General features: G+C 32.2%; 1 protein-coding gene and 1 pseudogene across 1 annotated transcript in view; both read left to right on the forward strand.

Moving 5' to 3' along the window:
- Positions 1-17,088, forward strand: part of LOC106679453 (CUGBP Elav-like family member 4) — a gene marked incomplete at its 3' end in the record, with an annotated part of 264,560 nt that overhangs the window by 61,984 nt on the left and 185,488 nt on the right. The gene's annotated exons all lie outside the window — the stretch shown is intronic.
- On the forward strand, positions 8,750-8,898 carry LOC112210067 (U4 spliceosomal RNA; annotated as a pseudogene).

A 17,088-nucleotide genomic window follows, 5' to 3' on the forward strand; every position in this document is an offset into this window, starting at 1 on the left:
ATATAATTTTTATATTTAGTTTTTTACCATGGAGAAGCCTGGAATTGTTCATTGGTAATTCTTTTTTTTTTTACAATATAATTACCTAAATAGTTAACTTGATTGAACATTAAATTAAAATTATTATCTCGTAATAATTTTGGAAAAACAATCCGAGTGAGGAGTTGGTTTTTATTGGAAAATGATATATTTGTTCACATCATTCATTAATAATAACATTAGGAGGTCATGCATATATAAATAAAACATGAAATGTATTATATATACTTAAGTGTGTCTTCTCCCTTTTATTGCCTTGTGGCATAATAAGGTGTTGATATGAGTCCAGTTAAGGTGGTATAGTCTAGCTATAGTCAATGACTACGTCAGGGAATTAATGGAACGTGAAGGAACCGTTCCTCAATCACTCTAAACTTTCCTAGAAGCCTTACTTATCTTGCGTTTAAAACAGAACTAATAGTGAGTATAGGTCGAGGCACAATACCTCAAAGGATACCCTAACATTAAAAATGAAAGAAGGCAATTCTTTCCGGCCAACCCACCCTACTAAACCCTGACTTGGCGACGACCCTGTATCACCTTTGAAACTTTTATTTAAAACTGGGAGAGGAGACTTAACTTAGTTAAATCGAACAACATTAAAAAATTAGCTAAAATTAGAAAACAACGTGATTTATAATATTAAAATCAGCAACACATAAGAAATATTAACATTAGTGATGTATGTAATTATCTACATAATGTTTAAAAACAAAATTAAATAATAAAAGTAATAAAACAAAAATCAAAATAAAGTTCACATTGAAATTATAAACAGCCATACTCACAGCTTAAAAAACATTTAAACTCTAAACATTAAAAGGTTAAGACCTTTTTTGAGATCAAAGAAGGCACTCACAGAGATCCAAACGTTTTTATCCATACAATCGGAAGAAAAGCTCGATTTTATTTTTTGTTCTGATTCAGTAAAAATATATATCTTACAAGTATTTACTTCGGGAAAAAGAGTGAAGATCTCCTCCTCCTCCCTCCTCCCCCCAAAAAATAAATAATTTTTACAATTATCACGGTATCGCATTTCTGGCCTTTTCACGACAAATTATATATACAAATAATTGACCGTATAATTTCAAACATAAAGATGATGGTCAGGGTTAAATACTATTTATTTTTCGCGGTTTCGTCCTTACTTTGTAGATTAATTATGTTTCTAATAATATATGCAGATAGAAAATATAGTTAGAATTATATTGTAGAATTATTTTACATAATATTAACCCTATATAAATTTACTTTTTTGTATCTTATTATCATACTATTTCAAAATGTTCTTAGCTGTTTTTGTACCTTTTTAGCCCCGATGAAGCCCTACAAAGTGGGGCAAAACGTCGGTAAATAAATGGTTGTAACTATTTTTGTTCTTTTGACCGCAACCCTGACCATCTTCTCCATATTCGTCATAAATTATTCGACTTTAGTAACCACTATAAACTGGAAGACAGCCCCTCGGCCCGATGAAGATCTTGGTAATTGCGTTGCACCATTAGGCTTAGGGTGAACCTCCCGGATAGAAAACGATGTTAAATGAAAGACTTAAGATTGGGGAAAAGGTTTAAGGCGAGCGGAAGGGTTGAGGCCGTGGGCGGATCCGCGTCTGCCCAAAACAGGCCACACCCCCTTCCTAGCTCTCACTTATATATTCCTTATCATAGATATCTCTTTATGTCCTTATATAATTTTATAAGCCGTTATATTCGTGCCCGATTGGTCGTTTTTATGGCGAAAATTTTCGATGAGAAGTTCCTGTTTTGCTTTTATGAGCTTCTTTTAACTCTATAGGATTCTATTTGTCCAATATAGGATATTCTTTGTGAGTGATTTCATCGAAGAATAATTCTGTCGACAATTCTTATTATTTCCCATTTTTTTCTTTGTGTCATGATGTAAGACAAATTACAAAGGTTATAATCTTACAGTATACAAACATTGTATTAAATTTACGACAGTAAAGGAGCCCGACGCACAGTGGTTCCAAGCTCGATTTAATATGGTTAAACTTTTTAATAGATATCATTTCCCATACAAGACCTTCGTTTTGTTGGTTACCAAACGAGAAGAGATTTTAGGCTTTGACAGTTTTAAAGTCGTTCAAGTGTTAAAGTTGTCAAATAAGAGGGTACCACGAAATTAATTTATAGTTCATAACTTCTTCATCAGTCGCTTGATTTGATTATCTGAGATGTGTTACAAGAGGTTCACGAGGAATTTTACTTTGATAATTATCCTTTAAAAAATGGAAAATAGTAAAAAGAAAATGAAATATCATTTCCATGAAAATTTAATTGTTGGTTTGCCAAAAATATTCTCTTAAATATTTTAATACTACTACTACGTCTTATATCCACAGTAGCAGGTGTTTATCATTGATGTAGATCCGTGGTTTACAAAATAAAGTGTCAGAATGAATTTTCTAATTTAATTACTAAAATACATTATAAATGAATTAAATGAGTTTATTTATAAAAAAAAAAAAATATCCATTTTAACAATTAAGAACAAACAGACATAAATAAATAAATAATAAATTTATTTATAATCTTTACACTTTCTTGAGACTGTGGAAACATTTTGTATTCCTTTATAAGTCCAACGTTTCGGCCAATTCGATCTTTCTCAAGGACAATCTTTTACAATTTTAAAACCACATTATTTAAAAAACAACTTTATGCAGGCTATTCTGCCCAGGCCATTTATATCAGTCCACAAATTACCCTAATTAGTCAATTGTTCACATTAAATAAAAACGTTTTATCATAGTAAGCCTTCTTTGATAAAATTTATCACAACAATCAATGTGCTTGTCAATCAAGTTGTTTTTTAAATGGTGTGGTTCTAAAATTTTATAAGATTGTTCTTGATGGTCAAAACGTCGGACTTATAAAGGAATAAAAAAGGTTTAAACTAAAATGGATAAAATTTTATTTCTTTTAATAATAAATATTAAAAATACAACATACCTTATGAAATATGAATTCTCACTTCACATCAAAAATTTTAAAATGTTTTGTAGGCTATTGAGGTGAGAATTTATATTTGAAGGTTGAATTGTTACAAATTAATGTATAATAAGCTGTTAAATGTTTAGATTGTCCTTGAGGATGGCCCATTTTGCCGAAACGTTGGACTATTAATGTAAAAAAATAGTGTTAAGACTAAAAGAGTATACCATTAGATTTATTTAATATATAAATACCAGTCTCAAGATATTGAAAACAATTATATTTAAATTATGTTTTCTTTTATTTATTGCATTGGGTTTTTGAACCACTGAGGTGATATCTGTCTTGTACAAATCATTTGTGAAAAAACAGATACAATTATATAGTTAAAAATTTGCAAAGATTTCATTTTTTTATTTATTTAATTTTTTTACTAAACCAAAACAATTTTTAAATATTTCGCCCTACAAGATATATATTTCGGCGGTGTTCCTTTTATCATAAGGTAATCATGTGTCACGTTTGAGTGTCCTTGAGACGTGTCATTACTATGTCTTCCCTTCTTTTCGTTAATTTTAGGATTTTTTTTCGATTTTACGAATTTATTCATGGGATTCTAAGTGTCCATGAGTAAATTCTTCATTTAAAAAAATGTATTTGGTAGTTCATCAATTTAAGGATTACTTTATTACTTTGGGTGTCGAACAGCTGCAAACAGGGGCACTTGAGCCTTTGAACCGGACGAAATTGCTTTTTAGATTTGTAAATTATCTTACCACTCTGGAAGACTTGAAAGACCACACTCACACCGGGGCCTGCCTTTATATGTCACAGGTCTCACCACAATCTCACTTTTTGATGTATTTTACGTCAGCAATGGCCTCTAAAAATAATCCCATTATCAATCGAAGGTCATTGCATTTTTGGTCTAGCTGATACTTGAGTCTTAGATGGTAAATTACCTACATTTTTTATCTACTTTTCTCCAATACCACTCTAGAATCTTTCTTGTTGTCGCTGGTAAGAAAAACCTAATGGAGGTTCTGGCTGAAAAATTGAGAGACCTTACTTGACCTGACAAAATGTGTTGGTAATAAAAAAATCAACCGATGATGGCCGATCCCGAAATATAAATTTCACAACTTTTTAGACCGCCTCAACTGTTCCCCATTCGAGCAACTAGCTGCTAGTAAAAAAAAAAACGGGGTGCGGTTGGTTTCGGCAACAAACTGAGTTGATAAGTACTCAATTTGGAGAAAACAAAATACCTTAGATTTATTTAGATAAGTGTTCCGTCCCTTTTTCAGCCCCTTAAAACAGACGTCAGGTGGAATCAAAAATACCGCCTTCTCTTGTTGACACTTTACCAACACCAGCCAATGCTAGGTAAGAACATTACTTTTGACAAATTAAAACAATATCTCTCTGTTCAATCACCGGAGTCTAAGATGAATCAAAATCTGCAATGATTGAATTTTTATAAAATAGAACTGGTTCTGGATTATAATGAAGTAGACTGTATTCAGTGGTTTGAACAGAATAAGACAAGGTTATAATGATGTGCTTCTTTTCTGCATGATTTAGACCTTTCATAATATGGTTTAACCAAAAAGATTGTAACCTTTTTGGTTAAACCATACCTAATATTAGTTAGGTTCAATTGATTTTGATTATGGAATACATTAATGAATGATATTACAATCTACTTGATGGTTGGCTACTGATATGGAACTTCTGTAGATCTTGGAGGTTATTTCTTGTTCTGTTTGCAGTTTTCTCATCCTGCCTCTGTTCCCAGCTGGCTGTGTTTATAAAACTATTCGTTCATCCTGCTAAATGTAGTTGCCCTAGGTAGCCTATGTGGGTTCACCTATGGGTTAGTTCTCCCCCATATGTGGTACATGATCACTGTCTCAAGGGGTAATTGTCCTCACTAACTGTGGGTACTTAGCTACTCCTTTTTTCTCCCACAAGATGGCAGCATTTTGAACTAACCTTGAATATGTTTTACGTGGCTTTCGTAAACACAGTCTGTTTAATACACGAGCTTAAATTTCGGTTTATCCCCTTCATATTGAGGAATTCAAGGCCGCTCCAGCCTGCATCATTTATGATTTTCAGTGCAACTGAACAATACTTTGCCAAAAAAAGTTACACGAAAATCAGCTAAAAAAACTTATCGATGTTTTACAATAATTATTTTTAACGAGAAGATTTTTTCTTATTTCTGCGATCGATAGCTAAGTTTGATTTTCAGACTTCATAAGAAATAAATGCCAATGGTATCTGTGACATATGCACCTGGGAACATGATTACACCACTCGACACAAGAAGGCACCCTATTTTATTCATGGAGAAGAAGAGGGATCGATGACCCAGTCAGCCGCCTGTAAACCTTTTCACGGCTAACCGGTGCCTCGTCCGTGGCCCACTAGCCCGACTCGAGACTTTAGGCAATCTCCTCGGGCCCTCAAAATCGTTCACCCAGAATCGGAATACTATATACTCTTTATTAATATCCGAAAATTAATGAAGATAAAAAGACAGTTGTTAGCCTTTGAAATGTCACCATCTTAATGCTTTTGAAGAAAAACCATTAAATAAAAAAAGTATTAGGTGCTTCATCAGATACTTGGTTATCAGGCCATACTATGTTCCTACAAAAGTATGGCAATCTCTACTTCTCCTCATAGAAAGGAAATCTGATTTACTTGCGACTTATCCTTAAAGGAGTAGTACGATACGTCTGTAGCAGATTTCATGAAAATGAACTATGTAAACCCTAAATTAGGTATATCCGACCCTTTTCTTCCTCTTCTATAGTGAAGAATTCATTTGCTGCTTAAGAATTATTATAAGATCTTTTAAAAAGTGTGAATTATCATCATAATCAGTTATTAACAATTCTGAGTGACTAAATTTTCATTATTCCCAAAGATTTGGCTTTAAATTATATGCATTTCACTTTTCCGTGGATTTTTTTCAATCTCCTCCCTCCGAACAATGATTGTCTTCGTTAAAAAAATTAAATAAAGACCAAAATTGAAAATTATCATCGGCAATGTATTAATATGTCGGTGTTCAGTTTTGTTGGTTTATTTCTTTTTTTCCTCAAATTGGCCCAGATTGACCACTCCTCTACACGAAAGTTGACTTTTTACGATGTATCCGTACTTAAATACTGCACATCCACAATGGAAGAGGGATAACTCGAAATTTCTTAATTTATATATTCTATTTTAGCCACAATCTCTGCCAAAGCTTACTGATGAAGTTTTTTTTTTTTTTTCTGACCGCACTCCCCGACCATCTTCTCTACAGAAAAATTTTAATAGTTGAACATATAAATGTAAATATTAGAAGAGGATAGTTGACCGTATGAAATACATTGTAGGAAGATAGTTCGGATGGTTGGCAATAAAGGTGCAAAATAGTAAAAATAAAACTCTTTATTGGTAACCAACGTTTCGCACCACTTTGGAGGGCTTCGTCAAGGCTAAATGTAAACAAGATCTACTACCCTATTCTACAACCATCTTAGGATTCAAGTTTTTATTTCGTTGGCTGCCACAGATATAAAAGTCCTTCCAGGCCGGATTTAAACTGCTAGCGCTGCAGTTTATAGCTTGAAAATACCTATGCCTCAACACTCTCAGCTGCACACGTTCCTACCAGAGCAAGGAATTAAAATTCTACGTTCCCATCCTCGTTAGAATATAGTGATAACCTGTAGAATAACACTCCCCCCTTCCCTCCCTGTATGTAAAAAATGACAAGGAAAGGTGATTAAGATATCAATTAAATGTGATAAAATACGTAATAAGGGCGACTAGTGTCAAAATCATAGCTATTTTATTATTTATTCGTAGGACCAATTTATATTTCACACGTTGTTTATATTATATGAACTTCATGTCGAAAATGTATCTTATTATATTTATTTAATTTGTTTATTGTCACTAAACACTTGGTTTTTATATTTTGTTTTCCCAAGGTCTGTATAGCGTTTGCTGATCAAAATACTAAAACAGCTATCATACATTTATTGCAATTAAAATGTAAATAAAACAAAATACTTAAACAGCTATCATACATTTATTGCAATTAAAATGCAAATAAAACAAAATACTAAAACAGCTATCATAAATTTATTGCACTTAAAATACCATCTAGAACAAGAAGCATACGATTTCTTGTTTTATTGCTGCAATGTAATAGCTTAGGGTGCCTTATACCCAACGTTAATCGACAATATGGCGATATGGCGATATAATCAGTTAATTTGTAAGTAAGTTTAAATATGGCCTACTGATTGCATTTTATGCAGCAATTACAACGGCCCCGCTCGATATTACGCTTTACGACCAGGGTTAAGCAGCGGTTTTACTGCACCAGTAAAGCTGAAAGACGATAGTATTTACTAACATCCCTTTTGCGACGAATGAATTTTTAAATAATGCCTCGCCATCATTTGGAAAGTAATTCGTGATACTTTTACGAGACAGTCGTAAATCCCTTTAAGGTTCAGTTTGCAATTCCACTATTCTGTTTAAATTTGGGGAACATTTTTTATAAGAACAGCTTCCTCGAGATAGGGATCTAAGTCTAAAGACAATCCTTCTGGTATTCAATTTTATTTTTATGAATTGTTTATTTGTTCAGAAATAAATGAAAATCTGTTCCACTACATACCCATGGGGTTCAGTACTTTGTTAGGAAAAACGGCTGAGCAATGATGTGATTTTTTCACGATCACTCTTAACCACCAGAATTTGCCACAATTAAGGGCATCCACTTTATGTGACTGGGTGGACTCCAGAGGGCTCCCCGAATCCACAGGGTTGACTCACGGCTGCCGTAACAGAATAAATAATTATCTGCTCCAGTCATATTCGAAACCGGGTCCTTGGAGCTAGAAGCACTGTGCCTTACTGCTGTTTTTTTTTTTTTTTTAAACTGCTATTGTTCTTAATCTATATTTGTTCAAATTATTGTGAATCACGATATCAGACTTGCATATAAAGATTATAATTTATAATGCTAGAGATAATTGAAATGAACTTGAGATAATTAAGCGATACACGCCATTTTGTCTGGTATTAATAGTTTGATACGGTTTTTAAACTATTTAAAAAAATAATAATAATACAGCATTATAAAGAATCTCTGTACCTATTATAGTATTGCAGAATACATATATATTTTTTTCTTTCTTTAAGAATTCTTTAGGATCTCTGGAAATCTCTGGAACGTGTGTTTAATTTTAGAATGATATAATATTAGATTAATTTTTATTAAAATATTCTTGTTTGAGAGAGGTTTAGTTTGATCCTTTTTTTCTCAACTTTATTCCTTACAAACCTTCCAACGTTTCGACCTTCAGGTCATTCTCAAGGATACATTCATTTTGATGTATTTTCTTTTTTAAAATCTTAAAAATGCAGGCTAATTGCCTTTGTCCTATATAACTTTTTCTATATAATTCCTACTTAAATTTAAAACTTTTACAATCTAATTCTCTTATTTCTTTCATTTACATTTGCAACCTTAAGGTCTGCATTTTTAAGATTTTTAAAAAGAAAATACATCAAAATGAAGGTATCCTTGAGAATGACCTGAGGGTGGAAACGTTGGAAGGTTTGTAAAGAATAAAATTGAGGGAACAAAAGGATCAAATTTGTTTTTAAATAAATGATATAATATTTTTTTCGGACTTCTTTTTTTTTATTTAAGTGTTTCGACCACTTGGACCCTTGCGCAGAGGCAATATCGTAACCAATTAAGGTCTACTGAGGTGCGATTATTGCTAGTTGAAACTTTTTCGGACTTCGACTTAAAACATTTTGAGCGACGATATGTATTTTATGTTTTTCAATTAATTAGATATAGTTGCCACTACGCTTGAGTAAAGAATGTGAAAAACCGCGTTTTACAATATCATTAGCTTATTACCTAATTCAGGAAAATCCTCTACCTTATTTTTTAAAAAATCTATTAGGCCACTTTTCTTAGTAACTTTTGAAATATTATTTTATTAAATATCAATTATTTTTAACGGTCCTTTTTCCCTTAAGATATTCTCAAAACAAATGTACGGGTGGAAGTAACTATGATGTATATTCTTTATTCGTTACACTTGAAATAAATTTTGAATTTTATTTAGTGTTGTTAGTTATGTCTCGTGTTTATCAGGTTAGAGTAGCATGGATCTAAATTCTGTTCACCTGATTTTTTGTTGATAGTGCCATTCTCATATCAACGAATAATCAGATGATAAAAAATGTTAATTCATGTCACTCCAATCTAATAAACACCTGAGACATAATTAACAACACTAAATATTAATAGTAAAAGTACAAAACACAAATAACAGAAAGAACTGTTACGTGTTGGAAAAACCAAAGCAAACCCTCGTTTACCTTCCTCCATCTTACTCCTATTCAGTTCTGGCACAAATCTTGAATTAGTAATATCTCAGCAATGTAGTACACACTGTAATAGATAAATGTAAGTAATGTTTCAATTGTACTAGTTTTTAATCGTAAATTATACTATATACATGTAGCTGTAAAAATTAGTTAAAGGAATTATTTGTACTAAAAACCTGTTTTTTTTTTTTCATTGCGAAATATTCCTTAAATGTTGTTATTATTGACTGATCCTCAAGACTTACAAATATATATATCGCGATACTCAGATTCCCATCGACTACAGTTCAGTTCCTACATTAAAAAATCCATAATAACTAAACTTATCGAGGACAGATGCTGTCAACTTTCGACTAAAGTACGACCCCTTCATAATTACATACCTAACATAACTGCAACTACTGACAGAACATGGAACGTCCAAAAACTACTTTAAAACATTTCATATAACCTACACGGATTTCTATAATTGCAACGGACAAACTCCACAAACTTTTTATCATTTACTGTTCGACTGCACCCTGAGGTTCAATTTAACAAATACCTGCATAACACACGGAGATACATGGCCACTTAAGCAATTTGAAATCTTTGTAAAATACAAAAAAGAGTTGGTGCATTTCATCTCTAATATATTATATATAGTATATAGATATAATATAATATATAGATTTAGCTCAAATGTGATCATCATAACCCAATTGTACATCTTATGTAATATCAATTAACTTAATTAAATTTACGTAGTTCTAGTTTAATATTTGATTCCCACATCACTTTCTCATCATCTGTTCCTTTCTGATCGATAGATTATTCCAAGTAAACCACAAAGGTTCCTATTCATCCCTCTATTCTCAGTCCGCTGCTATTCCTCAAGGTAGTATCCTTGGCCCCATCCTCTACACAGTCTATACAGCAGACATCCCAACCAATCCTAACACTACCCTCACCACGTATGTCGATGACATGTTTGTGCTCGCTTTTAGTAATAACCCTTTAATTGCATCCCAAACTCTCCAATCCCATATCACAGCCCTCGAAGAATGGTGTCGTAATTGAAGGATTAAAATAAATTCCATCAAATCACCTTTACCCTTCGTCGTAAACCTACCGACTGCCCTACAGTCTTCTTTAATAATGTTGATCTTACCCCTTGGACTACATCTGGACAAACGACTAATCTAGGATCTTCACAAAACACCGAAAATACAGGAAACTGCACGTAGATTTCGACTATTACAGCACTTACTAGACAAACGGTCTAAACTCCCAACTCATTACAAAATACTGATCTACGTGACTTTAATAAGGCCAATCTGGATAGAGTTGAGCTTTGGGGCTCCATGTCACAAATAAAATCATACATGAAAACCTTAATGTTCACTATGTAACCGATCTAGCCCGAACCAGATATTGTTCCTTCCATTATAAACTCCTTAACCACCTAAACCCACTAGTTTCTAACCTTCTATCCTCTTCCATTCCCGACAATCCTCTGAGGCGTCTAAAAAGAAGATGGCCACGAGACCTGCTAGTCAGAAAACGTCATTAGAATGCCACCAATGCGTAGTTCTCTACACGCCTCCATTATAACTGAGATCAAATTTACTGAATGTATTATAATGTACAGTTGTGAATTTCAATAAATATATATTTTTTTAAAAATCCCACATCTGCACTGTATTTATTTTTATTACTATACTTTTAATTATTGTATTTAATAATTAGTTGTCTTCTCTAACCTAATTGCTTCTCATGTTCTAATTGCAATGTTTTAGTTATTGTATTTTATATTTTATTTGTTTTTTGTATCTTTTCTTTTAATATTTTTAGTACAGTACTATAACAGATTCCAATGTTAACTCCACATTAAATACATTTAGTATGTTGTTTCGCATAGAGTGTGTACACTTTTAAAATAAACATCTCCTGTACAGGGTTACTATGCAAGAGGGGAAAAAAAAACCTTTTCCTGACTCATAGTTTCATAAAATTAAATTATTTCAAACTCAGTTCTTCTTCATCAGTTGGCCATCACTAAGCATCCTATTGTAGATACTCTAGATGAAGCCCTCGTACCCTAATTAAAACTAGCCCGGGGCGAGGCAGATGATGTTGGTGCTAGGGAAGCCGTCGCTAGGTAATTTGAATACAATAGTAATTCTGCCCTGGTATCAGATGTTTGCCCAGCTGGCGGGCATATGACCGCAGTTCTACTCCGTTTCACAAGCGTAACGTTCTGGCTGGCTGTAGTTACAGGTTTTCGGAAATCATAATACTCGTACTCGAAGGATAGATTTTATTTTCTAATATTGTTGATATATTATAAGATATTTTCTGAAACTCTGATTGGATTGTATCAATAAATACTCAGGTACGGAAATTCTCATTTTCAACCTGGCTCTTCATTTAGGATCCTAAATGACAATGGACGATAAGGAATATGATCTTCAAATATTCATATATCCGTCAAATGTAGAGGCAACCATTGGAATCAAATATTTTTCAATATGACTAGACCGAATATGGTTTTTTTCATTTTTTATTTTATTCATTTAAAAAATTACGTCCAATATGGTCCGACTTTTTGTAACCGACCGATAAATGTTATCTATCAATCGATGAAAAAATTACACATAAAAATGATAGACATAAGTGAAATGTAATATTACAATTTTAACTATTAGAGCGTTGTGGAGGCTATACAATTTTAAAGCTTGATAAGTACCATATGAATTCATTTCCACTAATAATTTAGTTAACAACTACTAAAATAAAAAAAAGTAAATTTAAAAAAAATATCTTTATTGAAATTTACAACTGTATATTATATAATACATTCAGTAAATTTGAGTTAAGTTACAGGCGTGTAGAGAAACTACCCATTGGTAGTACTTTAATAAAAGTAAAAATAAAAACAAAATTGTAATTATTAAACAAAAATAATCCTTAAATTACTTTGAAGTGAATAATAAAGCTGCAAATTCACAATTAGTGAATTAATATAATAATGAGAATTAAACAAGATGATTCAGAATATGATTATAATAAGGATCCAATAATATCTAAATAATTAATATCTAGTGCTAAGCACATATATACATTGCTAATTCTAATCGTAATATAATGAATAATTATGTGGAGTTAAGAAAAAATACAGGGAGATATGGTCATTGAATCAAAATCAGTTATCGGGAATCGTAGACGTAACAAAGTACCCAGTCAAATATTTCTTTGTTAGTTCTCTTTGTGGTAGCTTTTATTTATTAGCGATTGAACAGATATGGTACCATATAGTTTAAGGTACGTTTACAAAATTTATTGTTATATGGTGGTTCGATAAATTTACTTTTTTTTTGTATATATATTATTTCTTTTCTAAATAAATTATTATCCATAAATTTTAAGATGATTCTGCAAAAGTAAAATAGTAGAAGGATTGGTTTTCGGTTCTAACTAAATTGGAAACATATGGAACATTTAAGTAGCTATGGGTGAATTTATTTGTGACAAAGTAGGGATTTTACGAAGGATTTTGGAGAATTGGATACGTTAGGAATTAGATGGTTTAGTGGTTTAGGTTCTAGATGCTAGAACAATATTTCTCGTATTTTTTTTTATACCGGATATTCAAATATAATAGGTTTAAGTGTCTCGTTACCGCTCCGAATTTCGCATTGAAAAGTTTCAATTATGCCTATTTGGTGCAGGTAGTTATTGTAAATTCTATGATTGTAAGCGATAATTAGTCTAATATATTTTTTTATGATGACTTCCTATATGTTTGCTTATGAGAACCACGGTTTGCGAATGATATGAGGAAATATATTTTTATAGAACTGAACTGGGGTTCTGTTTCAATCATTGTATAATGAAATGAAAACTTGTTTATTATTCTGGGACTACGAACCTGTAGAACAATTTGAAAGGTAATTTTAATTTTACAATAACGTATATTGGCCAACAAAAGTGTGACCACACTTAATTATAACTTATATTAAAATTGTATATAAATAATTTTAGATACAGGGAAAAAGAAAAAAAAATTAAAAACAACTGACTAAATACATAAAAACAAAACAAAAAGGTAGTTACAAATTATCTATACTATTATACTATAGGATTAGATTGGTAAAGTAAAAGGTAGTTAAATAGGAGGGTTTTAAACGAGGGAAGGGTTGGTACATGACGTATGTTAGAGGGAATGGAGTTCCAGTGATATGCAGCTCGGGTAAAAAATAATTTTCAAACGCAGCAGTTCGGTGAGGTGAAGAATAGATGTCAGATAAATGGAACCTAGTAGTAAGGATCGAACTGAGAATTGCAGTTTTTCTAGGATGTAGGATGGGCGCTGAGTACTAATTACTTGGAAGGAAATATTGGCATCAGAAGGATGGATAGAGCTACTTCAGCTGGGGTTATGTGCGTATCTCTGCTGATCCCGAAAATAAATCGTCCTACACAATTCATAAGACGTTTAACTTTAGATTCGAGATTAATTATAATCACCGTAAGGCATCTTAGAGCCTACTGGTTGACCAGTAATTGCGAGAGGGTTTAGCACATGCCAAACCCTATATATGTATGTAGTTTATTAGAATTTTATCTTGCTAGTTAAATATACTGTAATTAAATTATTGTCATTTGGTAATTTATTTAGAAACCAGTTCCATGTTCACGTATTAGTTTAGTATTTTTATTTTTTTATTGTAAATAAGTTTCTAAATTTCAATAATAAAACATAAACGATGGAAAATTAATTTTTCCCACTCAGTTATTTGTAATGTGCATGCACAAGAGATCTCTACGACTAACCAGACCCCTTTGTGCCATAAACTTGAACAGAGTTATATATTATTTACTTTAAGACTTTGTAAACAGGCTATACCTTAGTACTTTGACCAAATAGACGAAAAATCAGGGGAGAGTTGGAAGGAGGACGGAGAAGTGATTAATTATTCAAATAAAAGGCTGCCTGTTTGGCTGAAAAAGTGAAGAGGCAGGGAGGATAGAGAACCTGCTTACTTAATTTAACCCCAAGAGTAAACTAATATATTATTTATGATGGCAACTTCTTATCCTCGTTCTCAGTCCCGTTTTTCTTATGAAAGGAAATTCTTCATTTTTTTCTTCCCCTCCCCCCACTCTTATTCATCAGTCATTTCGGGTTAGTTAGCCCCTGCCCCTCCCCTTACCCCGCCCCTCAGGAATCCTCTTATCAACGGGCATTAGGGCTCCCCTGCTGGATAAAAGATTGGAAAATGTTCTAAAAGATTGAGGGTAGTTTAGTCATTTTTGATTTCTTATAACTTATTAAAATAGATTAAACATTTACATGGGACTCAGTTTTTGCTGAAATAATTCTATTCCGTACTCCTTTTCAATAGATAATCTAAATTAGGCTTAATCAAAACCATTTAGGTTTCTGTCGGATTTACTCATCCGAGTTTATAAATTTATTCAGCCTCATTTTGGTGCCCCCCTCAGTTTTAAATCAAGTCAACTTGAATCACATGTTGCAAGCTGCCTTCGTCAGAAGAACTATTGTAACGGCTAAAGTGAAGCCACCACAACCTCATACAAATCCAGAACAAGACGCGAGATGACGACGCACACTTGGACCGGACACAGCGGCGAACGCCAGCCATCAACGCCTTGCTCTATCCTTTACATGCCCCTTCAGGGACTAAATTTTTTTACTATTATAAATTATACATCACACATCTTTCCAAAAGTGTCTCGCAGTTTATTTTACAAAACTATAAATATGCAATAAAGGGCTCCCGGTCGCAAGGATCTTATCAGACCTCTCTGATTGCATTAATTAATCAGATTAAATGCATATCTGAATGCAAGTTAATAATTTTTTAAAAATGTTTTTGTATGTTTCGGGTTTAGACACTCTAAACTCGGGTTCAGAGTTGTATCTAAAAAAAAAACCTTAAATAATTTTTATGCATAAATAATCGCTTCGCCTCTTCAATATTAAAATACAAAATGAAATAAAAAACTATTAACTATAAACTATATTAAGATTTTGATTATGCAAAAACTGTGTATTTGAAATCGTTTTTAGCTCTGAATTTTATAGATTTTTGTTTCTTTTGGGTTTTTGACAACAGAGAAAAGTAATATTATGATTTTTTTTTTACAGAATAAATGCGATATGTCCTTCCCATTCATACCATCAAATTATAATTAATTTGGTTAATATTCCCCAGGTATTGTTTTATAGTTTGTTTTTGTTGAATTAAAACTAGGCAAATGACTATCTTGAAATCCAAACACAAGACTAAAAAGACAGGAAACTGCACGTCTATTCCGACTATTACAGCACTTATTAGACATGCGGTCTAAACTTCCAACTAATTATAAATGACTGATTACACGACTGTAATTAGGCCTATGCGGACATACAATGTTGCTTTCAGGGTCTACTTAACTACTCAATACCCGTTACTTTGTCACAAAACAAATCATCGATAAAGATCGTAATATTCCATACGTAACCGTTCTTGCACTAACCGGATATCAATCCTTTTATTATAAACTCTCTAACCAGTCATATTCACTATTTCATTAACCTTTCTTCCTCTTCCATTCTTTACAATCCTCCTTGGCGCCTGAAAAGAGGATGGCCTCGAGACCTTTTATTGAAGTAATGTTATAACATTGCTACCAATCGGTAGTTTCTCTTATGTCTGTATCATACAATTGTAATCTAACATCTCATTTTCTAGATGAATTTTTAAGTAAATTCAGTTGTAAATTTCAATAAATCAACAATAATAGATATTATTATAGCTGATTATTAGTCCATTTATTTTATTACTATCAGTCATTTGTTTTTTAATAATTTAGATTTTACTTTTTTAAAAAATGAAATTTACGTACTGTATTCTAAATTTAAAATGTACAAGACAAACGATTAAAATGTCCAATTAATTGCAAGAGATTCATTTATGTGACCATAATAAGGCCTATTTGGACTTACAAGATTGAGCTTTGGGACTCCATTATGACTATGGAATCCTTCTCGTATCCAATCCTTATAATACAAAATCCTTCGTAAAATCCCTAATACTTTTTACTTTGTCACAAATAAATTAACTCATAGCGATTTGAATGTTCCAAATGTTTCCGATTTAGCCAGAACCGAGATTTAGAAGTTTTTTTTTGTTTTTTTAATTATTTATTTATTGTAATTTACATCTGTACAAAATAATACAATAGGTAAATATGTAGTATGTTTCATATACACTTGAAAATCTTGGGAAGGAACCATCCATTGGTGGTACTTCAAACATTAATTTAAACTAGAAGGTCCCGTGGCCATCTTCTTTTCAGACGCCTCGGAGGATTATCAGGGATGAAATATTGAGAATTAATGGGTTAGGATGGTTAAGGAGTTTGGAATAAAAAGACGCATATCTGTTTTGGGTCAAATCTACAACGAATTGGGGATGTTAAGGTCTTTATGAATGAGTTTATTTGTGACGTAATAAGGAGCATCAAGGATTTTACGTAGGATTTTGGATTATAACGATTGGATGCGGGAAGAATTTGATGGTTTGGTGGAGTCCCAGAGCTCAATTCCATATGTCCAAATTGGTCTGATTATTGTAGTGTATACTAATTTTTTGTAATGAATGGGAAGTTT

This window comes from Halyomorpha halys, unplaced genomic scaffold (assembly GCF_000696795.3).
Source record: "Halyomorpha halys isolate HHAL.00 unplaced genomic scaffold, Hhal_1.1 Scaffold205.1, whole genome shotgun sequence".
Classification (NCBI taxonomy): Eukaryota; Metazoa; Arthropoda; class Insecta; order Hemiptera; family Pentatomidae; genus Halyomorpha; species Halyomorpha halys.